This window comes from Oryzias latipes, chromosome 21 (assembly GCF_053564925.1).
Source record: "Oryzias latipes strain Hd-rR chromosome 21, Olatipes_Hd-rR_3.1".
Lineage (NCBI taxonomy): Eukaryota > Metazoa > Chordata > Actinopteri > Beloniformes > Adrianichthyidae > Oryzias > Oryzias latipes.
In genome coordinates, this window is record NC_136257.1 from 34,833,525 (window position 1) to 34,860,613 (window position 27,089).

General features: G+C 50.2%; 1 long non-coding RNA gene across 1 annotated transcript; it reads right to left on the reverse strand.

Moving 5' to 3' along the window:
* Positions 1-281: 281 nt before the first annotated feature.
* On the reverse strand, positions 282-7,111 carry LOC144988807 (uncharacterized). The gene is made up of 3 exons (XR_013652834.1): positions 6,979-7,111; positions 6,531-6,896; positions 282-1,484 (listed from the first exon to the last, which is right to left on the reverse strand). It is a non-coding gene; the product is annotated as an uncharacterized LOC144988807 (long non-coding RNA).
* Positions 7,112-27,089: the final 19,978 nt, after the last annotated feature.

A 27,089-nucleotide genomic window follows, 5' to 3' on the forward strand; every position in this document is an offset into this window, starting at 1 on the left:
CTAGTAGGTATAAGTATGCGTGTGTGAACAATATCTGTATTGTGTACATGTTGACATGTGGTCATTTTTGCAGCTAACATGTGTATTTATAACATTTGAGTGTGTGAAGACAGGCCCCGCCCCTTTGAGTTTTGTATTCTATCTGTACCTTACCGTAATGATAAACATCCAGTAGCTTGTTGCTTCATGCTGCTTCATGGTTTTACCCCCCTCCCCCCTCCTATGATCACCCTCCAATCCCCCCCCCTCTCTCTAACATCCCTCTCTCTTCTTCCCTTCTTTCTAAAATCTCTCATTCATCCCAAATGTATCTTTCAGATCCAGAACTCAGAAGACGGTCCTGATTCTGTTTTTAGGTGTCTTTCCTTGTTTCTTGTCATGTTCTGCTTAGAGTTGTGCTGTCAGTCACACTAGGATCATGCTGATCTTCCTCCACAGCTCTTTTCCCGTCATCATCCTCTGTGAGTCTCTGGTTCTCTGCTCTTCATGTCGGTCGTCTGCTTGTCGCCTCTTTTCTTCAGTCATGTTTGGGTTTGTTTACTGAATGTTGAAGTTTCCTTTGTGGGTCTGACTGCAAACCCGGTTCCTGACACTTTCTGCTGTGACTCACACTTCCTCAACACTTTCACGGGGGATTCCATCAATTTGAGGCTTTTTAGGATTTTAATGAAGAATCCAAAATGTTGAAAGTGTTGAATTTCTCCCAGATGTTGGTCACAGAATGAGTCTTTATTCAAACAGTTAGACTAAAGGAAGATTGGAGCCTTCAGAGGTCAAAGCAAAGGGGAAGCTAAAGGATAAAAGAAAAACTCAATCTGATTTACAAACCACTGGATTTCCCCCCTCCCTCAGATGACAGTTCACAGAAGACGACAGACAAAACAAAATTCTCACATTTCCAACAGAAAATTGATCAGACGATGGAAGTTTTGTTTGAATAAAAGCGGTTTTCAGAGGTGCTGTAACACGGGGGGGGGCTTGCTGTGAAGGCAGTGAGGACCTTTAGGCCAGAAGTGAGACTGCAGACGCCTTTCTCTGGTGTCTCAGGTCAGCATACAGTCAGACAGAGGAGTCCTGACCTGACGGAGGAGGAGGAGGAGGAGCTGGCAGCTTCCTCCTCCTCCTCCTGTGAGGAGGGGTGTGAATCATTTTTATCGTCCTGTCAGAAGTGGCCCATAAACATTTTTACTTGTAATCCTGCTGAATGAATCACGGCCTCTCATCACGTCACGTCTTCTTCTCTGTTTTCCATCCTGAAATCCTTTTTTCCTTATCGGGGTTTCGGCCCGGATTCCTGCAGGTTGACGGAGCAGAACAGCAGGTCAGAGGACGACTGGCGCATAGTTTCACTTCTGCTGCTCCGCTCTGTCGGTTCCTCCAGCCTCTGTCCTCCTCCGCCCGATGGGGGGGGGGCGTGTTCAGAGGCCGCTGGCTGAGTTGCCTTCATCGCCTTGATTTGTTGAGTCTTCCTCCCCTTTTCTGACCTGCGGGAAGACGGCTGCGGTGACACGGCGCTCCTGTCACTGCCCAGTAATTTACTGTTTAACCTAAAAGGCTTAATGTGCTCAGAAACACCCCCCCGCTCCGTACTCTCCCCCCACTCTGACACCCTACTGCATTTTCTATTTCTATTTCCCAGCAGGCCTCTTTCAAACAACAGCTTCGGCAGCAAAGGGATCAAAGCACCGTGGACCACAACTGCAGCACTCAGCCCCCCCCTCACAAAGTCAGGCTGCAGGTCCATCATCTGCCTCCATCCTCACACCTGCAGCCTCAAAGCCTCATCTCTGACCCCCCCCAATCACATCCCCCATGACCTCCAGACCTGTTCAGCACCTTGAAAGCACTGTCCCTGCAGGGAAACAGTTGGGGGGGGTCTTTGTTTCTATGAAAACCACTCTCACCAGTCAGGAGTGAGCTTGTTGGAAGGCCACACACCACCACTGGAAGGCAGGCATCTGATTGGTCAGTTTATAACTTGACTGGAGCTAAAACCAGGACAACGTGATCTCTACAACACCAGCGGGTACTTCCTGTTTGGAACACCAGAGGGGCGTGGCCAGTCTGTCCAGTCCTCAGATGGTCACTGGTCCTGGACTCAGAGCGGACGCCCTGTCCAGCCTCATTCTGTTGATGAGGGTCTCAAATTAGCCCAACTCTCTTTTTCAGGTTTCTGTAAAGAAACTCTGCTCTTAGATGGGAGAGTGACCCCCCCCCTCTAGAAGTGCCCACCCTCAAAGGGTCTTCTGCACATGACCCTGCTGTTTGGTGCCTGTTCTTCTGCACGGCTCCGCGTGGCTTTACTCTCAGCGATGAAAGCTTTTTGAGCGTTCAGATGAAACGAGCCGCTCCACCCAAACGTCAGCGTCTCACTGACAGAAAACGGGAAGCGCTAAACCCCCCTAAAGAGGAGGACGTCACACGTCCCCGGAGGTCTTTGCAGGTCTGATGAGAGCTGCACGCATGGACACCCGTCTGATCGTCTGTCAGCGTCGCACTGGAAGGAGGAGACGCCGGTTCAAGTCCGAGTCGTCGACCTCCTGACCGCTGCTCAAGGCTTCAACATTTGATTTGTCATTAAAGAACAACAATGTTGTGTTTGGAGCATCAACGGTTACCCTAAATATTACCAATAACCAAAGTACAACGTCAGAACAAAAACAGAAGACAAACCATCTTCATCAGAGGAGGAAGAGGGGGAGGAAGAGGAGGAGGAAGAGGAGGAAGAAGAGAAAGAGGAGGAGGAATAGGAGGAGGAAGAGGAGGAGGAATAGGAGGAGGAAGAGGAGGAGGAATAGGAGGAGGAAGAGGAGGAGGAAGAATAGGAGGCGGAAAAGGAGGAGGAAGAGGAGGAGGAAGAGGAGGAGGAAGAGGAGGAGGAATAGGAGGAGGAAGAGGAGGAGGAAGAATAGGAGGCGGAAAAGGAGGAGGAAGAGGAGGAGGAATAGGAGGATGCAGACGTCCCACACAGCTCCAAACATTTGAATGGAACAGACTTCCTGATGTGATGGTGGTGATGCAAGGCCTTCTGGGAAATCAGATGTTCATCATGGTGTCAGAGGACTCTGGGAAACATCAGCAGATGAGGAAGAGGAAGGGCCGACCGCAGACGAGTGACTGAGCGCTGCCTGTGGTCAGGAAGACGCCTCAGAGTGACTCGGGGACGCCGCAGAGCGCCGCCTGCTGCATTCTGGGGGTTCGAACCCGTGACTTTGTCCTACAGTCACTGGTGGTGCTGCCCCCCCCCATCCTGTAGAAACGCTCTGCCGTTTGTAGTTTATTTACTCCCCCCTCCCCCCCCCCGGCAGAAACTCCCGGGACTGAGAAGGAGAAAAGACGTCGAGGCGAAAGCGCTAGTGACTCGATGCTTTGCAAAAGTAATCAGATTACTTTTCTCAAAAAAGTAAAGTTTCTGTCAGTGTAATCAGAGTATACTTCAGGAATGAAGACAGAGTTACTGTTTTCCTGTGGATTACCCAGGAAACAGCTGACAAACAGCTGGTCTGGACCTCATGATCCATCTGAACAGCAGAACCACGCTTCCCTCCCAGAACCACGCTTCCCTCCCAGAACCACCTCCAAGAACCACACTTCCCTCCCAGAACCACGCTTCCCTCCCAGAACCACGCTTCCCTCCCAGAACCACGCTTCCCTCCCAGAACCACGCTTCCCTCCCAGAACCACACTTCCCTCCCAGAACCACCTCCCAGAACCACACTTCCCTCCCAGAACCACCTCCCAGAACCACACTTCCCTCCCAGAACCACACTTCCCTTCCAGAACCACACTTTTCTCCCAGAACCACTTTTCCCTCCCAGAACCACGCCTCCCTCCCAGAACCACACTTCCCTTCCAGAACCACACTTCCCTCCCAGAACCACACTTCCCTCCCAGAACCACACTTCCCTCCCAGAACCACGCTTCCCTCCCAGAACCACACTTCCCTCCCAGAACCACACTTCCCTTCCAGAACCACACTTCCCTCCCAGAACCACACTTTCCTCCCAGAACCACCTCCCAGAACCACACTTCCCTCCCAGAACCACACTTCCCTCCCAGAACCACCTCCCAGAACCACACTTTCCTCCCAGAACCACACTTCCCTCCCAGAACCACACTTCCCTCCCAGAACCACACTTCCCTCCCAGAACCACCTCCCAGAACCACACTTTCCTCCCAGAACCACACTTCCCTCCCAGAACCACACTTTCCTCCCAGAACCACACTTCCCTCCCAGAACCACGCCTCCCTCCCAGAACCACGCCTCCCTCCCAGAACCACACTTCCCTCCCAGAACCACACTTCCCTCCCAGAACCACCTCCCAGAACCACACTTTCCTCCCAGAACCACACTTTCCTCCCAGAACCACCTCCCAGAACCACACTTTCCTCCCAGAACCACACTTCCCTCCCAGAACCACACTTCCCTCCCAGAACCACACTTCCCTCCCAGAACCACCTCCCAGAACCACACTTTCCTCCCAGAACCACACTTCCCTCCCAGAACCACACTTCCCTCCAAGAACCACCTCCCAGAACCACACTTTCCTCCCAGAACCACACTTCCCTCCCAGAACCACACTTTCCTCCCAGAACCACACTTTCCTCCCAGAACCACACTTTCCTTCCAGAACCACCTCCCAGAACCACACTTCCCTCCCAGAACCACGCTTCCCTCCCAGAACCACACTTCCCTCCCAGAACCACACTTTCCTTCCAGAACCACCTCCCAGAACCACACTTCCCTCCCAGAACCACACTTCCCTCCCAGAACCACACTTCCCTCCCAGAACCACGCTTCCCTCCCAGAACCACACTTCCCTCCCAGAACCACACTTTCCTTCCAGAACCACCTCCCAGAACCACACTTCCCTCCCAGAACCACACTTTCCCTCCCAGAACCACACTTCCCTCCCAGAACCACACTTCCCTTCCAGAACCACACTTCCCTCCCAGAACCACACTTCCCTCCCAGAACCACCTCCCAGAACCACACTTCCCTCCCAGAACCACACTTCCCTCCCAGAACCATGCTTCCCTCCCAGAACCACACTTCCCTCCCAGAACCACGCCTCCCTCCCAGAACCACACTTCCCTTCCAGAACCACACTTCCCTCCCAGAACCACACTTCCCTCCCAGAACCACCTCCCAGAACCACACTTTCCTCCCAGAACCACCTCCCAGAACCACACTTTCCTCCCAGAACCACACTTCCCTCCCAGAACCACACTTCCCTCCCAGAACCACCTCCCAGAACCACACTTTCCTCCCAGAACCACACTTCCCTCCCAGAACCACACTTCCCTCCCAGAACCACACTTCCCTCCCAGAACCACCTCCCAGAACCACACTTCCCTCCCAGAACCACACTTCCCTCCCAGAACCACGCTTCCCTCCCAGAACCACACTTCCCTCCCAGAACCACACTTTCCTCCCAGAACCACACTTCCCTCCCAGAACCACACTTCCCTCCCAGAACCACCTCCCAGAACCACACTTTCCTCCCAGAACCACACTTCCCTCCCAGAACCACACTTCCCTCCCAGAACCACCTCCCAGAACCACACTTTCCTCCCAGAACCACACTTCCCTCCCAGAACCACACTTCCCTCCCAGAACCACGCCTCCCTCCCAGAACCACACTTTCCTCCCAGAACCACACTTCCCTTCCAGAACCACACTTCCCTCCCAGAACCACACTTCCCTCCCAGAACCACCTCCCAGAACCACACTTTCCTCCCAGAACCACACTCCCCTCCCAGAACCACACTTCCCTCCCAGAACCACCTCCCAGAACCACACTTCCCTCCCAGAACCACACTTCCCTCCCAGAACCACACTTCCCTCCCAGAACCACGCTTCCCTCCCAGAACCACACTTCCCTCCCAGAACCACGCCTCCCTCCCAGAACCACACTTTCCTCCCAGAACCACACTTCCCTTCCAGAACCACACTTCCCTCCCAGAACCACACTTCCCTCCCAGAACCACACTTCCCTCCCAGAACCACGCTTCCCTCCCAGAACCACGCTTCCCTTCCAGAACCACTCTCTGCTGTGGTTTCATGTAATCTGCTTCGTCTCTTTTTGACAGCGTTCACATGGAGCTGACCTTGTGATCAGAGTGCACGTGTGTTTCTTCACTGTTTTCATGTCACGTGCACAAATATTTCTGCTCATGGATGCCTCAGGATTCTTCCTCTGAATGGAGCCGAGTTTTATCTCTCCTACCAGGAAACAGCTGACTCCAGTTTTTTTTTGTCTCACAGCCCCACTTTAGATATTCTCACAACTTCATCCAAACAAACGGAGGCTAAGAAGCTCGACACATGCTGCAGACAAAAATACCAACCTGGGCTGCAAACGCACAACAAAAACACAACATTATTCTGCAAACACTAAAATCTGAGCCAGACTTCAGAGCCCCGTCAGAGTGAAGCCAATAGCTGAAGCTGCTAGCTAGCTGGTGTTAGCGATCCACCAAACAAAAGTCTTCTAGGAGAACATGATGTTAGACATGAAGTCGTCCACCTTTTACCATGATTCCAGCTTCAACTCTTCTGGAAAGGATGTCCACGAGGTTCAGGAGTGTTTCTAGGAGTTTCTGACCTTTCTTCCAGAAGGTCATTTTGAGGTCACACACTGATGTTGTGAGCAGTCTCTGCTCTAATTCATCCCAAAGGTGTTCTATGGGGTTCAGGTCAGGACTCTGTCCAGTTCATCCAGACTCTGTCCTCCATGTCTTCATGGACCTTTGACCTTTGGTCACTGATGCTCAGTAATGGTGGAGGAGGAAGGGGCCGCTCCAAACTGTTCCCACCAGGTTGGGATCATGGAATTGTCCAGAATGTTTTGGTGTCCTGAAGCATTCAGATTTCCTTTCACTGGAACTAAGTCCTGAAAAACAAGCCCACACCATGATTCCTACTACACCAAATCTAACACTCTGCACAATGTGGTCCCAAATGTACCAATGTACCGTTGTCCTGACAACCTCCAAACCCAGACTCGTCCATCAGATTACCAGATGTAACAGCGTGATTCATCCCTCCAAAGAAGGCGTCTCCACTGCTCTGGCATCCAGTAGCGTGCTCTACACCACTGCATCAAGCCTAAAGATAAGAAACACATTCTGGACTTGTAATCTGAAGGTCGCATGACGTCTGGAGATCTGTAGCAACTGACTGCAGAAAGTCTGTGACCTCTCTGACCTTCATCATCCTCTGTCCCTCTTCATCAGGTCACGTGGTCGACCACTTGGTGTCTGAGTTGCTGTTGTTCCCAAACTCTTCCATTGTTCTGACAGAGCTGACAGCTGACTGAGGAAGATTTAAGACATTTCACCTCTGGATCTGCTGCTCAGGACAGATGGAGAGAGGGGCGGAGCTTTCACCACCTGCTGGTGGTCTGCTGGTTGAGGAGGAGACAGGCTCAAACGTACTGTCAGAGTCCGCTGGGAACAGGTCTTCAGCAGGTCTTCAGCAAGTCTTCAGCAGGTCTTCAGGTCTTCAACAGGTCTTCAGCAGGTCTTCAGCAGGTCTTCAGCAGGTCTTCAGCAGGTCTGCGGCAGGTCTTCAGGTTTTTAGCAGGTCTTCAGGTCTTCAGCCGGTCTTCAGCAGGTCTTCAGGTCTTCAACAGGTCTTCAGCAGGTCTTCAGCAGGTCTTCAGCAGGTCTTCAGCTGGTCTTCATGTCTGCAGCAGGTCTTCAGGTCTTCAGCCGGTCTTCAGCAGGTCTTCAATTCAATTCAATTCAATTCAATTCAATTCAATTCAATTTTATTTGTATAGCCCAAAATCACAACAACAGTCGTCTCGATGGGCTTCGAAGTAAAACATGAAATCAAAAGGATCAGGAATACTAAGAGTTCAATAGGAAAATACTAAAATGAACTAACAAACTGACTAAGCTATACTGGCATCCCTGCCCTTAGACCCCCCTTCGCGGTAAGGAAAAACTCCCAAAAAAACCGGATTCCGGAAAAAACGAAGAAACCTCAGGGGTGCCCACATGAAGGAGGGATCCTCCCCCAGGACTGACAGGCAATTTACCAGAACTCTTAGAGAAGAATTAACTTATCTAAATCTACAACTACATATATAAAAGTCCAGCAGACGAGCTTCATCCAGCCGTGGTTGGGGGGACAGTCAAAGGTGCGAGTCGAGCCGGAGACAGGAACCACAGCCAGGTGTAGGAGCAGGAGCAGAGACGAGGTACTCGGTCAGGAACTGGAGCACGGATGAACCAACTGGAGTCTGGAAGCACTCCCACTCCCCAGGAGGGAAAAGAGGGAAAGAGGGACAATACATGAATCACTGCACCAAACAGAGGCATGGAGAACTAAATGATAAATTATGATCAAGAATAGAGAAGAGGAAGGGTAGAAGTAGAATAGGAAAGAGGACAGAACCCTGGAGCACCATAGTTACCCCAGCTTCAACTTCTAGCAGCCTTTTAAAACAAATAGTTATTATTAAGTTTAATTTAAACAAATTAACATTAAGTTAAATAATCTCTGAATACTAACTAGTCTGACAATAAGCCTGTCCACAGAGGAATGTTTTCAGTCTAGCTTTGAATGTAGAAACTGAGTCGGCCTCTCTTCCATGAGCTGGGAGTTTATTCCATAAAACAGGGGCTTGGTGGCTAAACGCTCTACCTCCAACCGTACTTTGACTAATTCTAGGAACCACAAGCAGTCCTGCATTTAGTGAGTGAAGTGTTCTGATTGGATGGTAAGGGACTATGAGGTCCTTAAGATAGGACGGGGCCATTCCATGTAAGGCCTTATAGGTTAACAGGAGGATCTTGAACTTGATTCTGGAATCAACTGGGATCCAGTGAAGTGAAACCAACACAGGAGTGATGTGATCTCTTCTGCTGGTTCCAGCTAACAATCTAGCTGCTGCGTTCTGAACAAGCTGGAGACTTCTTAAGGAACTCTTAGGACACGCTGCTAACAAGGAGTTACAGTAATCCAGCCTCCACGTAACAAATGCATGGATGAGTTTTTCAGCATCACTCTTAGAAAGTAGATTTCTGATCTTAGCAATATTCCACAGGTGAAAAAAGGCAGTTCTACACGCCTGAGATATGTGAGCCTTAAATGATAAATCCTGGTCAAATAAAACCCCAAGGTTTCTAACTGTGGAATTGGGGGCTATACTTATGCCATCCAGGGAGACTATCTGAGCAGACAGAGTATCTCTGAGGTTTTTAGGACCAAGTATAATGACCTCAGTTTTTTCTGGGTTCAAGAGGAGGTAATTAATTGTCATCCAGGTCTTGATGTCACTGATGCAGGCGTTCAGTTTCTCTATCTGGTCATTCTGGTCAGGCTTCATGGATAAATACAACTGCGTATCATCGGCATAACAATGAAAATCAATGCTGTGTTTCCTGATTATGTTTCCTAGGGGTAGCATGTAAAGCGTAAACAGGATCGGTCCCAAGACTGAGCCCTGTGGGACTCCATAGTTGACTCGAGTGCACTGAGAGGAATGGCCATTTACATTAATGAACTGATACCTATGGGACAGATAGGATTTAAACCACTGGAGAGCAGATCCTCTGATCCCTATGTCCTGCTCTAGTCTATGGAGTAAAATACCGTGGTCGATAGTGTCAAAGGCAGCACTGAGGTCCAACAGGACCAGAATAGAAAGTAGTCCCTTTTCTGAGGCCAATAACAAGTCATTAGAGACTCTAACTAGTGCAGTTTCCGTACTGTGGTGAGGTCTAAACCCCGACTGAAAGTCTTCAAAGTGGCTGTTGTCCTGTAGGTGGCAGTAAAGCTGCTTAACTACAACTCTTTCTAGGATTTTAGAAATAAAGGGCAGGTTTGATATCGGTCTATAGTTGGCCAAGATGCTAGGATCCAAACTGGGCTTTTTCAGAAGAGGTTTAACAACTGCATATTTAAAAGACTGTGGCACGTAACCCGTTTCCAGAGAGGCATTTATCATTGTTAATATGGGATCATTAATTAGGGGAAAAGTTTCTTTAAAAAGTCAGGTCTTCAGCAGTTCTTCAGCAGGTCTTCAGCAGGTCTTCAGGTCTTCAACAGGTCTTCAGCAGATCTTCAGCAGGTCTGCGGCAGGTCTTCATGTCTGCAGCAGGTCTTCAGGTCTTCAGCCGGTCTTCAGCAGGTCTTCAGGTCTTCAGCAGGTCTTCAGGTCTTCAGCAGGTCTGCAGCAGGTCTTCAGGTCTTCAGCAGGTCTTCAGCAGGTCTTCAGCAGGTCTTCATGTCTGCAGCAAGTCTTCAGGTCTTCAGCAGGTCTTCAGGTCTTCAGCAGGTCTTCAGGTCGTCTGCAGGTCTTCAGGTCTTCAGCAGGTCTTCAGCAGGTCTTCATGTCTGCAGCAGGTCTTCATGTCTGCAGGTCTTCAGGTCTTCAGCAGGTCTTCAGGTCTTCAGCAGGTCTTCTCCAGGTCTTCAGGTCTACAGCAGGTCTTCAGCAGGTCTTCATGTCTTCAGCAGGTCTTCAGGTCTTCAGCAGGTCTTCAGCAGGTCTTTGGGTCTTCTGCAGGTCTTCAGGTCTTCAGCAGGTCTTCAGCAGGTCTTCATGTCTGCAGCAGGTCTTCATGTCTGCAGGTCTTCAGCAGGTCTTCAGGTCTTCAGCAAGTCTTCTCCAGGTCTTCAGGTCTTCAACAGGTCTTCAGCAGGTCTTCAGCAGGTCTCCGGCAGGTCTTCATATCTGCAGCAGGTCTTCAGGTCTTCAGCCGGTCTTCAGCAGGTCTTCAGGTCTTCAGCAGGTCTTCATGTCTTCAGCAGGTCTTCAGGTCTTCATCAGGTCTTCAGCAGGTCTGCAGCAGGTCTTCAGCAGCTCTGCAGCAGGTCTTCATGTCTGCAGCAAGTCTTCAGGTCTTCAGCAGGTCTTCAGGTCTTCAGCAGGTCTTCAGGTCTTCAGCAGGTCTTCAGGTCTTCTGCAGGTCTTCAGGTCTTCAGCAGGTCTTCAGGTCTTCAGCAGGTCTTCAGCAGGTCTTCATGTCTGCAGCAGGTCTTCATGTCAGCAGGTCTTCAGGTCTTCAGCAGGTCTTCAGCAGGTCTTTGGGTCTTCTGCAGGTCTTCATGTCTGCAGCAGGTCTTCATGTCTGCAGGTCTTCAGCAGGTCTTCAGGTCTTCAGCAGGTCTTCAGGTCTTCAGCAGGTCTTCAACATCCAGGATAGCTTCTTCTGAAGGTGAAAGAACAGCATTTAACCGTGGAAGGTGTCGTCTGACCTTCAAAAGAGGCGGGGCTTCTTTTGTTTTAAACCCAGATTTAAAGAGCTTCCCGGAAACACGGGATCACATGATCACATGATCACATGCTCACTCTACATGGAAGTAAATCTGCCAGGGCTTCAGAAGAGAGAAGCGTCTCATAAATTCCTTCCCACCTGGATGAATATGAGTCGGTCTGTGAGCAGCTAAAATCACAAGATGTCCGGTTCTGACCCAAAAGGCTGACGGGTCAAATCCATTAAACCAGACTGACATAGCGTCTGTGATGACGGGATTACCATCGCATCACACGTTCAGATCACACGCAGAGCTGAGACCAGGAAGACAGGGTTCTCCAGGAGAATTCTGGTTCTGGTTTCACTCCTGGACAGGCTGGACTTTCAGACCGTCATGTGACCTTAAGCTGTCCCCGGTTTCCATGGAGATGCAGAAACGTCTTCATGAATGAGGCGTTCGGTCAGGTCCGTCCTCTGCTGCGCTTGAGCTCCTGGGTTCCTCCAACCTGCAGCAGAACCAGTAGAATTCTGCTGGCCTTGTGTTCCGGGTCTCAGTGGAATCTGCATGACAGCAGACGAGGAAGAAGCGGGAAAGGTTCCACCCGTCTGCGCGGCTGCAGCGTCTCTAATCGCTCTGATCAAACGCCAACATTTGATTGGCGTGGAGGAGCCTCTGCTGCAGGTGGAGGAGGTGGGCTGACGTTTTCATTTCCTGATCAGCTTTAGTCTGTGAGGGGGGGCTAAAGGTTTGCATCAGATTCATACGTGTTCATCCACAGCTAAGCAGATAGATCCCACCCACTCCATGTGAGGAATCTCTACTGCAGAAGTCTGAACGTGCAGCATCTGGGGGTGGGGGGTCTATGAAGGAGTTCAGGAAGCCAACAAACCCTTCCAGCTTTTTTTTATCACCACCTTTTCATGGAAAACGCTGCTGCAAGCGGCTGATGAAACTCTGACGAAGTCCAGAACAGATGATTCCTGAACAATAATGACGGCTGTGGCTGAAGATCAAACAAACCGAAAATATCGGAGTCCTGAAGGATCCTCTGATCAGGATCTGGGGAGTCATCCGTCCAGTTCATTCTCCTTTACCTCCCTGGAACCCCACAAGTCAAAATCTTGGTTTGGTTTTTCCTGCATCTCCTCCTCAGAGCCTCATTTTCTCTTTTTATTCCTAACATTTTACATGAATCTGAGTTTCCGGCTCAAGCGTGTGACGGTGAACACGGTACCGACCTCCTCCAGCCTTTACTAGTCCTTATGTTTGGGTTAGTTAACCCTTCCTCTTTATCAACATCAATCAGCTGATTCTGTCACGGACAAAGCGGCTTCCCGCCGTCATCCATCAGTAATGAGCTGCATGTTTGTGCCAATCAGCTGATTCCCTGTGATGTCACGATTGATCAAAGAGTTACAGGATGTCAGAGATCGGGTCACCAGCGACCCCCCTGCTGTTAAAGGGTTAGCAGTTTTTAGGGTGGAGGTGATGCTAAATCAAATGACTCAGGGGTTTGCACCCCCCCCCCCCCCCCCCCGAGCTGACTCTGGGAGTGTCACTCAGTGTGACTCCGCCCCGCCCACCTCCACTCTGGACTGTTGGTTCTGAAAGCCTCTGAGGACTCAGGAGGTTCTTGCTGCAACTCCTCTGAGGTTCTGAAGATCTCATCTGCTCGGTTCTCCTGCAGAACCCACAAGATCCAGCCTGACACAGAGCAGCAGAACCGCTCTAACAGCTGATCCGAAACACCAACAGTCGAGTGTGAAACCTCCTTCTGCTCCGATGCCCCTTTAGACCCCCCCAGGCCGGACGCTCCTCAGTGAGGCGCTGCTTCTTCTCCCTGCAGCTCCAACCTTCCCGTCTGGTTTCAGTGAGTTTGCCTGACTTCACCCCCCGTCATGATCACAGTCTTTTTTGGGGGGGTCTGGTTCTGGAGGACAACCCAAAGCAGAGGAGAACCAGCATCTCTGTCCTGTTTGAGCGTGCACGTGTGCATGCACGTACTGCCTGTTCTCAGCATCTGACTTTGCATTTGTTATTCTCCCTTACAAAGAGCTGCAGCCCCCCCCCCCTCACCTTTAATCAGCCCCCCCTCCTCACTCACATGAAGGCCGCAGCAGTAATGCAGCTGGCAGGCATCTGGAAATGTTTTGGGTCAGAGCTGACGGTCCCTGTCCAGACCGATCCGGGCCGCTGCACCGCCTTCCCAAAGTGACAGGGCTTCACATTTTTCCCTGACCTCATATCCTGCATGGACCCCCCCCTCCACCAGCGCCCTCCCTCCTCCCTCGATGTGGCTCCTCCCTTCCATCTCGCTGCAGTCAGACTGGGATGAAAGGAGGAGCCGATCCTTCCAATCATTTTCCAGGATCACAGACGACGGGTTTTGAGCAAAGACGTGTCGACCTGAAGGTTCGAATCCCTGAAGATCCGACCCGCTCTTCAGGGCTTTCCTGAGCACATCTGGGAATAAAAAGAGAAGCAATGGGGGGGCTAGTTCAACACCTCCTGCAGACAGGGGTCTCCTCTGAGCTGCAGTTTCTGGAGGAGAGCAGGTGACAGACTTTTATGCTGAAAGGGACAAACAGGAAGTGTCTTAGTCCTTTCAGATCTTATGCAGAACAAGGGAAAGGTACGTCTCTGAAATCATTGGAAGTTGCAGCAGCAACTCTCGTGTCCTGTTCACAACAGTAAACAGATTAACTAACCCTCCAACCCAGCTACCAATAGAACTAGTTTGTACACCCAAATGTAATGAGTTTGCTGTATTTTTTAATGACAAGGTTCAGGGCATTAAAAAAGCCATCAACTCCACAACACATATAACTATCGAACGGCCACCTACTCACTCTAAGCTGACTCACTTTGTACCTGTCACTGACCAAACTGTCCAAGAGACCATCACCCGTCTGAGCTCGTCTACATGCTGCCTTGATGTGTTACCCACTAGATTTCTAAAGTCTGTCCTGAACAGTGTGTTGCCATCAATTACTCAAATAGTTAACATGTCTCTTCAATCTGGAATATTTCCAGAGGCCTTAAAAACTGCAGTCATTAAACCTCTCCTGAAGAAAAGCGGTCTTGATCCCACTGTACTGAATAATTACAGACCTATCTCTAATCTGCCATTTTTAGGAAAAGTCCTTGAAAAAGTTGTCTACCAACAGCTCACTGACTTTCTCTTATTAAACAATTCATTTGATGTTTTCCAGTCAGGTTTTAGACCCCATCATAGCACAGAAACTGCTCTTATCAAGGTAACCAATGACATCCGCCTGAACACTGATGATGGCAAAGTCTCTGTCTTAATCCTGCTAGACCTGAGCGCTGCCTTTGATACTGTTTTTTTTTTTTTTTTTCTTTTTTTTAACTTGTCCTGTCCAACAGCTGGGCAGACAGATGAGAGCTGAGGGCCTCTTGGGTTGGACATATTTTATTTTAACAAGAGGGGTTATTAATCTTCAGACAAACCAAAGGTATGTCTGAATAAACCCCTTTTGTAATTGAGGCCAAACTTTATTGATTTCAATCATGTCTGAAAATCTTTGGTGTTGGACCGGATGGAAAAGGAAAGAGGGGAAGAAGAGAGAGGGACGTTAGAGAGAGGGGGGGGTAGAAGGGTGATAATAGGAGGGGAAGGGGGATAAGACCATGAAGCAGCATAAAGCAACAAGTTTGCTGGTTGTTAATCATTATGGTAAGGTTCAAATGTAGTACAAAAAGGGCGGGGCCTGTCCACACACACTCCAATGTTATAAACACACCTGCTAGCTGCAAAAATGTCCACCTGTCAACATGTACACAAAACAGATAGTGTTCACACGCATACTTATGCCTTAAAACCAACTAGTGTGAAATATTTCAGTCATTCAGTCATGCAAACTGTTAGTGCAAAGGTGAGCTAACACCTGTGCTCAGGTGAGTGTTTATGTTCTTCTAAAATGGATGGTGGAACGTGAAAAGAAGGAGGGAGAGTGCCCAGCCATCCCCACCCCAAGACCCCCACCGCAGCAGCAGCGGCAGCCGGAATCCCCCCAACGCCACACGGGAACCGGCAGGGAACAACCGCCGCCCGGGCGACCAAGCCTGCCACCCAGGCCAGGGCCAGCAGGGCCGCCACAAGGCCCCCAGAGCCAGAGGCCAGGGAGGCACGGAGGGAAAGAGAGCGCCGCCCCAGCCCAACCAGGAGAGCAGCCCCCCCGCCGCGCCGGGAGAACCCAACGCAGGGCCCCACCGGAGAAGGACGCCCAAAGCCCCAAACGAGCACCCCACCACCACCCAGGAGTTCCGGGCATCCCCCCGCCCCAACCCCAGGTACGAGCCAGGACCCCCCAAGGGAGACCCGCCCCGCACTCCAGGCAGCCACCCGCCCGGCCCACGGTTGGTCCAGGGAGGAGCGAGGCAGGGGGCCCGCCGCCCCCGCCCAGGAGGGGGGAACCCCGGGGAAAAAAAGAGGGCCCACAAGGGGTGTTGTAAATATGGCCCGACCAGGCTCGGCCACAGTTGGAAATTTGGCGGGGCTCAGCACCCAGGAGCAAGGACCAGAACCCACCCCCCAGGGACCAGACACCCCCGGCTCAGATGTAATGTGAACCCCCCCACCGCGCGGAGAGGGCACCGCCGGGCCCAGGAAGCCGGCACCCCGGGGACACTGCCGCCGTTGCAAAGGGGCCCGTACCCCCCACCAGGGAAGAGGCAGGGGACAGATGGACCCAGGTCCCACCTTCCTTGCAACATGTGTGTGCGTGTATGTGTGTTTGAGAAGGTGTGTGTGTGCATGTGTGTGTGTTTATGTTGGGATGTATATATTAAGGGGGGAGGGGTGTGTGTACTAAGGGGGGGTGCAGTTAAAATTGCCGGGTAGGGCACTAAGGGGACATCTCCTGATTACTCACAGTGACGTCCCCTCACCCTCCCCACCAAGGGGCCCTAAATGTCTAAGGTGCGGTTAAAATTGGCGGGTAGGGTGCTAGGAGGACATCCGCTGCTTGCTGGCAGTGATGTCCAAGCACCCCCCCTACCAAGGGCCCTACATGTCTAAGGTGCAAATAAAACCGAAAGAGGGGGGGCCCACTCCATACGGCAACCATAGGAGGGGGGCCACTGCCTAGTAACCCCCCCCCAAGGCTCATCGCAGGCTAAGCCCCCCACCCCCTCACCCTATTATGAGGTTATATGAGGAAGGGGGTAAGTTGGGGACAGCTGATAGACTGTCCCCCGGTGGTCAAACAGCTGTCCCCCGGCCCCCCCCCCCCCCCCCAGCAAGGGGGCCAGGCCCACCCAGCCCAGGGGCCCCAGCCCCGGAGGCGCCGACACCCCAGGCCCAGCACCACCCCCCCACACAGAGAGAGAGGAGCCAGAAAGCGCCGGCCCCCCCCGGAGCAAGCCCAGGCCCCCACCCCCAAACGCCGGCCCTAGAAGAGCTCTGGTCAGGCCTCGACGGGACCGAGGCAGCCAACCGGCCGGGGAAACCGCCGATGGCCTCAGCGGAGACCCCGACCCGTCAACCCCCCCTGCCCCGTACCAATAGTGCCCCCCCCCCTCCCCCAGAATGCCCCCCCACAGGACAGGGCCGACAAGACCCCCCACCCCACCCCACCCCAGACCCTGCAGCCGAAGCGGATGACACCCAGAGTGACCGGGGGCCCCAAGAAGGTTGTCCCGTCCCGCCCCAGAGCCAGGGAAGGGCCGATCCCAGCCCCAGGTGTAGATGGGAAGCCCATCCAGCGCCGCTGGGACCCCCCCGAGCAGCGCCCCCCGCCAACCCCCCCCAGCACAGGCAAAGGGACCACCCCCCCAAGCCAAGCCAGACCGCCCCCCCCCACGCACCCCCACACCCAAGCCCAGAGGACCACGCAGCGCCCCAGCCCGCCCCACCCAGGCGCCGGACCCGACCCCCCGACCAACGGAGCCCCCACCACCCCCCGCCAGGCACCGGAGGCCCCGACCCCCACCCCGGCCCACGGCAGAAGGGCAAGGAGCAGCGACGACCAGGCCCCCCCACCCCCTAAGTCATGGAGTTAGCTATGGGAGACCAGAGAGACCGAATTCTTTCAAAGTTACTTGAACTTTGGGCTGACATTTTTTCCAAGCTGATATGATAAAGCAGCAGATTTCTGTGTTGACTTATATTTATATATTTTTTTTGCTTTTCCAATTTATTAAAATAGTTTTTTTAGCAATGCAAAGAGTTATGAAAATGATAGAGCCTAATCCTCCTTCTACATCGATGGCACTCATGTCACCAAGCACACAAAGTGACGGTGAAGCTGTGATTGAAACCTTAAGCCAGACTGATAGATCGGCACATACCTGCTGCCAGAGAGCCTGGACAGGCGTGCAGAACCATAGTGCATGCATGTAATTGTCGGGTAGATTACTGTCACAGTGCTGACAAATGTCTGAGTTACTAAGACCCATCTTGAACATCCTCTGTCCAGTGTAGTAAATTCTGTGAAGAGTTTTGAGATGGATTAGCTGCAGATTTGGACTTTTTGTCATTTTAAAGGTGTTTAGACAAAGTTCTGACCAAAAACTTTCATCTGTGCTGATGCTCAAATCCGCATCCCATTTTGTTGTCGGAAGTGAAATATTGTTATCTAAATTACATAAAAGTTTGTATATTTTGGAGAGAGTTTTATTCATTGAGAAATTGATCAGAGTGGTAACTACATCTGGTAGCTTTAAATCGTTGTCTCTGTATTTAAACTTTTTAGTAATAATTGATTTAAGTTGCTGATATTCCAAGAAGTTATATATTCCATGTTTGTCTTGAAGTTCCTGGGGAGTTATGAATCTTCTATCAACAATTATGTGCTCTAGTTGTTTTATGCCCCCTGCTTGCCAAGCTGGGAAGTGGATAATTTTTTTGTTTATGAGGATGTCTGGGTTGTTCCAGATGGGTGTCATTTTGCACGGATGAATTGATGATTTTGATATTTTGAGAAATTCCCACCAGGCTGTTAAAGTGGCATTTATATTAATACTTTTGAAACAATCCTGTTTTTTAACTATTTGACTAATAAATGGAAGATCTGACAGGTTGATCTTTCCACATAACGCCTGTTCCAAGTCTAACCATGAGTTGGTTTCTGGATTATTTTTTAACCATTTTAAGATGTATTGTAATCTATTTGCAAGAAAGTAATTGTGGAAGTTAGGTAATTCTAATCCTCCACAGCTTTTTGCAGATTTTAAAGTTTTTAGACTAATTCTTGCAGGTTTATTGTTCCATAGAAAGCTTGATATGGATGAGTCTAATGTTTTGAACAATTTTAATGGCGGTTGTGTGGGAATCATTGAGAAGAGATAATTAACTTTGGGTAAGATTTTCATTTTTACCGTGGCTACCTTGCCCATAAGGGACAGAGGCAGGTTGGTCCAGCGTGTTAGATTGTCCTGTATGTTTTTCAGTAATGGGGTGTAGTTTAGCTGCACCAGTTCTGATAGTTTGGGGGAAAAATTGATACCTAGATATTTGATACTGCCTGATTTAACTGGTATTGTGAGTCCTTGCTCCGCATTACTGTTCAGTGGTAATAAAACAGATTTATTCCAATTAATGGAATAGTCTGATATAGAAGAGAATTCATTAATGATTGTTGCCGTTTCATTTACAGAATGTAAATTACTTAAAAACAGTAATATGTCATCTGCATAGAGACTAATTTTATGATGGCTGTGTTTGGTTTTAATTCCTTTAATACTCTCATTCTGTCTTATTGCCTTTGATACTGTTGATCATGGGATCCTTTTGCACAGACTCCAAGACTGGGTTGACATCTCTGGATCTTCCCTAAGTTGGCTCAAGTCTTATCTGGAAGACAGGAAATATTTTGATGAAATTGGGAGTTGTGTCTCAGATTACATGGCCTTGACTTGTGGTGTGCCCCAGGGATCGATCCTGGGACCCCTTCTGTTCAACCTCAACATGCTGCCACTAGGGCAGTTAATACGCAGTAATAACATATCTTATCACAACTATGCAGATGATACTCAGATCTATGTGTCACTGACAACAGGTGAATATGGGCCGGTGGATTCACTCAGCCACTGCCTCCAACAGATCAGTGCGTGGATGCAGAACAACTTTCTCCAGCTAAACTCAAACAAGACCGAAGTTATTATTTTTGGCCCACATAAACAAAGAGAAAGTGTCAGCAGCTACCTTCATTCTCTGTCTCTTAAACCCTCAAATAAAGGTCAGAAGTCTAGGGGTAATCATGGACTCTGACCTGAACTTTAACAGCCATATCAAGTCAGTAACATCAGCGGCATTTTACCATCTGAAAAACATTGCCAAAATCAAAAACATAGTGTCAAAGCCAGACCTGGAGATACTTATTCATGCATTTGTCTCCAGTAGGTTAGACTACTGTAACGGCCTGCTCACCGGCCTCTCCAAACAAGCTGTAAAACAGCTTCAGTACATCCAGAATGCTGCTGCTCGAGTTCTGACCAGAACCAGGAAGTATGATCACATTAGTCCTGTGCTCAGGTCTTTGCACTGGCTCCCTGTACCTCAAAGAATAGACTTCAAAGCAGCTCTGCTTGTGTACAAGTCTCTCCATGGCCGAGCACCAAAGTACATCTCTGACATGTTAGTGCCATATGAACCATCTCGTACTCTGAGGACCTCAGGGGCCGGCCTCCTGTTGATTCCCAGAGTCAGAACTAAACAAGGGGAATCAGCGTTTCAATATTCTGCAGCTAAAATCTGGAACAGCCTCCCTGAAGGCGTAAGACAGGCCTTTTCTGTGTTCATGTTCAAATCTAGACTTAAAACATTTCTGTTTAGCCGTGTATATGACTGAAAGGTCCTATCTGCACTTTTCTTTCCTTTCCTTCCTTTATTTTTAAATCAATTTTCAATTTTTTTTTTTCTTTTAAAGTAAATTTTATGTTGATTATTTCTATGATGTATTGTGATTTTAATGCATTTTTCTGTTTTGTGAAGCACCTTGAATTACTTTGTGTAGAATTGTGCTACACAAATAAACTTGCCTTTCACCACATCATTCATTTTCTGTCATAATCGTCTGTTTTGGACCCCCCCCAATGGGAAATATTATGAATATGTTGGTATATTTTCAGCTTGAACAAACCTCTGGTGGTTCAGGTCCCCCCCAGTGGTCTGAGCTGTGCCCCCCCCCCCCCCCCCGCCTTCCTCAGGGACAGATCTTTTCGGCAGTCTGTGTGTGTGTGCGTGGTGGGGTGGGGGGGTACTGTCATAGATATCATAAATTAATATAATCTGTGTGTGTGTGTGTGGGGGGGGGTTGTTAGAAAGAATGACATTGAGCAGCAGAGATGATGTCAGACCCCTCCAAACCATTTCCCCTTGGCTGCTTCGGGGGGTGGGGGGTGGTATGGCTCTAGGATGCGGCATCGTGAGTTCAGGACCCCCCCATAAATGTTTATCAGCCCCTCTGTCCTTGAGCCTCTGTGACTGAAGGAGATCGGTCTGAGCGAGTGATGGAATGTGGTCGGCTGGTCCTTCTTGTGTTCTGTTTTAATTTGGGTCTCAGCAGGACAGCCCCCCTCCCCCCTCTAAAAAAGCCCACATCAAAATAAACAACGTCCGGCGGCCACGCCCCCCAAGACCCCAGACCTGAGTGATCAAAGGCCGGCAGAAGAAAGGGATTTGTCCACTCCTTCAGTCAAACAACAGGGAGTTGGATGAGAATATTCACCCCCCCTGCCCCCCAGAGGAGGGGGGGGGGGGGGCACGGGACGGACAGGCCGGCAGAAGCAGACGTTTGTTCTTCCAGCTTCTCTGTGACTTCCTCCTTTGTGCTCCGGCCCTGCAGGTGAAGCCGGGACAGGTGGCGGCCCGGGAGGGGGGGCCGTCCTTCTGCAAAGTGTATACACCTGGTGCAAGACACACACAGACACACACACACACATAAACACACAACCAGACACACAGACACACACAGACACACACACATACAGACACACAGACACACACAACCAGACACATAGACACACACACACAGACACACACACACAAACACACAACCAGACACACAGACACACACACAGACACACACACAGACACACACACAGACACACACACACAAACACACAACCAGACACACAGACACACACACACAGACACACACAGACACACACACACACAGACACACAGACACACACAACCAGACACATAGACACACACACACAGACACACACACACAAACACACAACCAGACACACAGACACACACACAGACACAAACACACACACACACAGGAGCTGATGATGATGATGATGATGAAGGTTTCCGTCTCTTCCTGGTGTCCCGAACACTTTGCAGCCCAGAGAGACGAGCGGCGGTTCCTGCCGGGCAAACGGCAGAAGATTAATTAGACTAATTCTGTTCTATCATCACAAATCTGCTCCCTGAGAGGATTCAGTGTTTTACACGCGTGCAGAACGTGTCCGGGACACACGGATTAGATGGACGGCGCCGAGGGTTCACGCCACCGCTGTCGAGTCATTTCTCAGCCCAACAAGAGTTAGTCGTGATGGACGGATCCTGTTTGTGTGAGCGGGACAGAACCCACCAAGGCGGATCTGCTGACCTCAGTTTGTTTAGAACATACTTCTCTCTGTCCTTTTTCAGTACATGTGCAGCTGAAACACGGCTGTTCTTCATGATCTCTTCCTGCCGTGTCATGTATGTCGATTTCATGCTGGAGCTTTCATCCAATCATCTTTCAGCTAGCTTAGCTTCTCTGAACTCTGCTGGAGGTCTTCAGGATCCACAGAGCAGCAGCTGTTTGGTGGAAGCAGCAGAGACTGTCAGAAGCAGCAGCCAATCAGATCTTAGATCGCAGTCCCAGCCGTCCTTACGGGTCAGAAACCCTCAAACCTGTACGGGCCGCAGAGGTCACCCACATGAAGTCAAGGTCAAAGACGCTCAGTGACCTGCACAGAGAAACTGTTGGTGCACGTTTTTCTACGGTCCTGCCGCAGGCAACCGGTCATAGAGAACACTTCTACAACATGTTAGGGTGGGGGGAGGGGGAGGTGAGACGCAGGTGAGATTTTTTAACCCCCCCCCAATCCTGCAGACTGCTGTGCACGAGATACGTGCACGCTCCTCGCTGCAGCCTGACGGTTAGAAATGAGACAGAGTGGAGTTTGTGTGGACGGCGTTCACGTGCACACCCGTCCTTGCTGCACTGACGCACATCACCCGTGTGTCATAAGTGTGTGTGACTTCCATTAACAAATGCTTCCCAGTACTCTTACAACACGCATGACAATGGGACGGTCCGCTGTCGTGGCGTCCGTGGAGGTGGCCGTAGAGCCTCATGGGAGCTTCAGACACACCTGTTGACTCAGGTAACCTTAGTCCTTCCCCGTGTCAGAATCAGCTGATTCACGTTGATCGGGTAGATGGTCGATAGTTATAGCAGGTCAAAGAGCGTGTCAGGCGTGACATCTGGTAATGGGTCAAATGTGGCCTCTCCCCTCTATGACCCTCCACAGACCCGGACAACCCAAAACCTGCAGTCAGTGTTTGAGGTTCCCACCAGTTTCCCAACAACTGGGAAACCCCTCCCCTGTTTTAAACCACCCACCCACCCAAAGAGTTGTGTTTCTTGTATTTTAATCATCCTTATTATTGTTATTTTAAATGTAGTTTGTAAATGCTGTCTTTATCTTTTTGGGTAGACCATTTTAACATCTGTCCAGGAACAACAGGGGAAAAACAGCTGCTGGGCTGATTCCGGCTCAGTGCATGTGATGCTGTAACGTGCACCGTCCCTGACAAATGATTCAAACAGTCCATCCCTGTTTTCAGTTCTGTTGTGCTTCTAAATCATTTACAGGTTCAGATTTTCAAAGATCACAAACAGAGTCAGACCTTAAAGCTGCTTCTGCTTCTTTAAAACAAACTTCCGGCTCAGAAGATCCTTTACTCCAAACCACAGAGCGGTTTCCTGGAGAGCTTCATCCTGGTGTTTACCTGTGAAAGTCTTTCCCTCCTCCTCCTTTCGTTCTGTGTCGATGCTCCGTCTGCACGCTCAGATAAAGGCAGACTAATTAGTCTTAGCAGCGTCTGATTGGCTCCAAGCGTGAGCCACAAACTGTCCAGCTAGTCGTCTCTTCCCGTTGAAGTTGGTGTCGTATCGAAGCTCCACTTCAGTCTGTGGAAAACTGTCCGAGGTTTCAGGCTGAACCACGACGGTGCGGGGTGGTTCAGTCCGAGTGGGAGGACCTGTGAGTGTTTAAATCCTGCTGGAGCTGACCTGCACATTGGCCCTTTATACGGTGTTTATGACCACAGACGCATCAGTCAGCCCGCCGCAGGTTTACGGCAGGTCCCTGCAGCCCTCCTCAGCTCCAGCGCCCCTAAACGCCAACACAACACAGCACACATTCAGGTTCCTGGGTCCAGTTATTTATGGCGTGAAGGTACTGCCACCTTCGTCCAATTAAGGCTAAGTGCTGGCACTGTGCAGGCCCTCTTCATCATCGCTCTCAAAGGAGCCGTTAGGTGGAGAACGGCGCTCTGGCGTTCCGTCTGACCTGCAATTGGAGGTCAGGAGAGCCGGGCTTCAGAAAATTCCCACCGCCGTTTGTCCTTCAGCCAAATTGTTTTCAGGACGGCTTCATTTGAAGTTTGGAAAACAGGAAAACCGACTCATTTCCTCAATGAGTGACTATAAAGTAGGATGGATTTTTGACTAAAACAAATTCAAACAGATCTGTACATGAAATATGAAACATTTGAACGTATTTTGGGACCACAAAGGAGGCTCTGTCCGTTTCTCCTCAGTAATGTCTTTCAAGTGGACGACTGTTGTCAAAAACCACTGAGATGGTACTAAATGAAAAACAGTAGACTGAGTCCTAAAATGTTTGCTGTAACGACGTGGCGCTCTCTCCGAGCTGCTCAGGTCACATGACCAGCATCAGAAGATGGAGAGAAAAGATGTTCCAGGCCCCAAAGTCAGCGGGATGACGTCCAGGATCCATGCAGGGATGGGGGTCATGTGGAGGGTCACAGTCAAACCATGTTTAAAAAAAAAAAAAAAAAAAGAGTCTCGACATGAGGAAACATAGATCCAGTCTGACAGGATCCAGCATGACATGATCCACTTTGACAGGATCCACTTTGACAGGATCCAGTCTGACAGGATCCAGCATGACATGATCCACTTTGACAGGATCCAGTCTGACAGGATCCAGCATGACATGATCCACTTTGACAGGATCCAGTCTGACAGGATCCAGCATGACTTGATCCAATTTGACAGGATCCAGTCTGACAGGATCCAGCATGACATGATCCACTTTGACAGGATCCACTTTGACAGGATCCAGTATGACAGGATCCAGCATGACAGAATCCACTTTGACAGAATCCACCCTGACAGGATTCAGTTTGGCAGGATCCACTTCGACAGGATTCAACCTGACAGGATCCAGTCTGACAGGATCCAGCATGACAGGGACCACTTTGAGAAGATCGACCCTGACAGGATCCAGTATGGCAGGATCCACTTTGACAGGATCCACTCTGACAGGATCCAGTCTGACAGGGACCACTTTGACAGGATCAACCCTGACAGGATCCAGTCTGACAGGGACCACTTTGAGAGGATCCACCCTGACAGGATCCAGTTTGGCACGATCCACTTCGACAGGATCCAGTTTGGCACGATCCACTTCGACAGGATCCACCCTGACAGGATCCAGTCTGACAGGATCCAGTCTGTTTAGGGAACAAAGGTTCAAAGACGAGTTCAGATATAAGCAAACTGCAACAAAATAATGAATCCATAAAAACATTTCTAAGATCTGATTTCATTAAGAAGTCTACAAGATTCAATGATTTGCACTTTTCCTTTAGAAACTCCTTATCGTATCAGTCTGTGTTTCTTGTAATTCTCCAAAAATAATCTTTTTATAACATAAAGTTTAGACTGAACTGAAAAAGTTTTGAATCTTCATTCAAAGCCTCATAGCTTCATTTCTGTTTATGATGTTTATTTTTCTATTTTATCAGTTCAAAATGAATAAAAAGAAAAAACATTCAGAGTTAAAAATCCTTTTGCCTTTCAGGGTTAAAAATTCTGTTGGATAGGCTGATGAGGAAGTTTGCTGATGAAGAATCTGAACTAAAAAGTTTCTGCAGACGGTTCTTTCAGGGATGTTCTCTGTTAAACTGTGGTTCAGGTTCATCCAGATGTTTTCCTAGAGAATCAGAGCGCTGAAAGGACTTTAGTGTTCATGGTGGACCCAGAACTGGGTTTTGTTGTTCTAACTAGCAGCTGGGTGACCTCACTGGACCTCACCGGACCTCACCGGACCTCACTGGACCTCAATGGACCTCATCGGAACTCACCGGACCTCAATGGACCTCATCGGACCTCACCGGACCTCAACGGACCTCACCGGACCTCAATGGACCTCACTGGACCTCAACGGACCTCACCGGACCTCACCGGACCTCACTGGACCTCACTGGACCTCACCGGACCTCACAGGACCTCACTGGACCTCACTGGACCTCACTGGACCTCACCGGACCTAACCGGACCTCACTGGACCTCACTGGACCTCAATGGACCTCATCCGACCTCACCGGACCTCACCGGACCTCAATGGACCTCATCGGACCTTACTGGACCTCACCGGACCTCACCGGACCTCACCGGACCTTGATGGACCTCACTGGACCTCAATGGACCTCATCGGACCTCATCGGACCTCACCGGACCTCACCGGACCTCACCGGACCTTACCGGACCTCACCGGACCTCACCGAACCTCAATGGACCTCAATGGACCTCACTGGACCTCACCGGACCTCACCGGACCTCACTGGACCTCACCGGACCTCACCGGACCTCACTGGACCTCAATGGACCTCATCGGACCTCATCGGACCTCATCGGACCTCACTGGACCTCACTGGACCTCACCGGACCTCACCGGACCTCACCGGACCTTACCGGACCTCACCGGACCTCACTGGACCCCACCAGGCTTCACTGAACCTCACTGGACGTCTATGATGCATCTGAAATCCTCCGTTTCTTCTTCTGCCAAGAAACCAAAGCGGCTCTTTTTACTTCTGACACAAACCGGTTTTTAGTCTTCAGCCGTGAATGGTGTGAGGGTCTAACACCGCCTGGAGAACATGGATCCAGATTCAGCGACTGATCATCACAACCTTTTTATGTCGATCAGTCAATAGCCAGAACTCCGCCTCCACAGGTCCGGAGGACGGCGCCGGGCTGATGGAGCAGACGGATCTTCTCTGGTCGTTAAGGCGGAGTCTGTGATCAGGAGGGAGATCCTTCCTGGATCTTTGTTTTCTAAACTCCAAGCCTTTCATCGTCTGTCATGAACTCAAAGCCACACACATCCGTCCTGCATGAACAGCAGCCTGAAGGAGGCCACGCCTCCCCTCGTCTTCTTTACCTCCATTTCTGTCAGTCTGTAAACTCCGGATCTCTCTGCTTCAAACTGATGAAACTTCACACTTTGGAGGTTTATTTTTAGATCCAGGCAGCTTTTGTTGGTCTGGAGACAGGAGTGTGTGCGTGCTGCTGTTCAGTCAGCGGGGGCTCCTTCATCAGAGGGCTCCTCTTCCTCCTCCTTCATCCGTCACCGGGACACAAACACGATCCATCCATCATCTCTGGGGAATGAAATGTCTGTCTCAGCTTCTAGCCTTTAATTTGACGCGCTAGGAAAACGCAAACACGTCTGACCTGTGCTGCAGCACACCGCCACCATCTTCCTCCTCCTTCATCAGGGGCCTCCTCTTCCTCCTCCTTCATCAGGGGCCTCCTCTTCCTCCTCCTTCATCAGGGGCCTCCTCTTCCTCCTCCTTCATCAGGGGCCT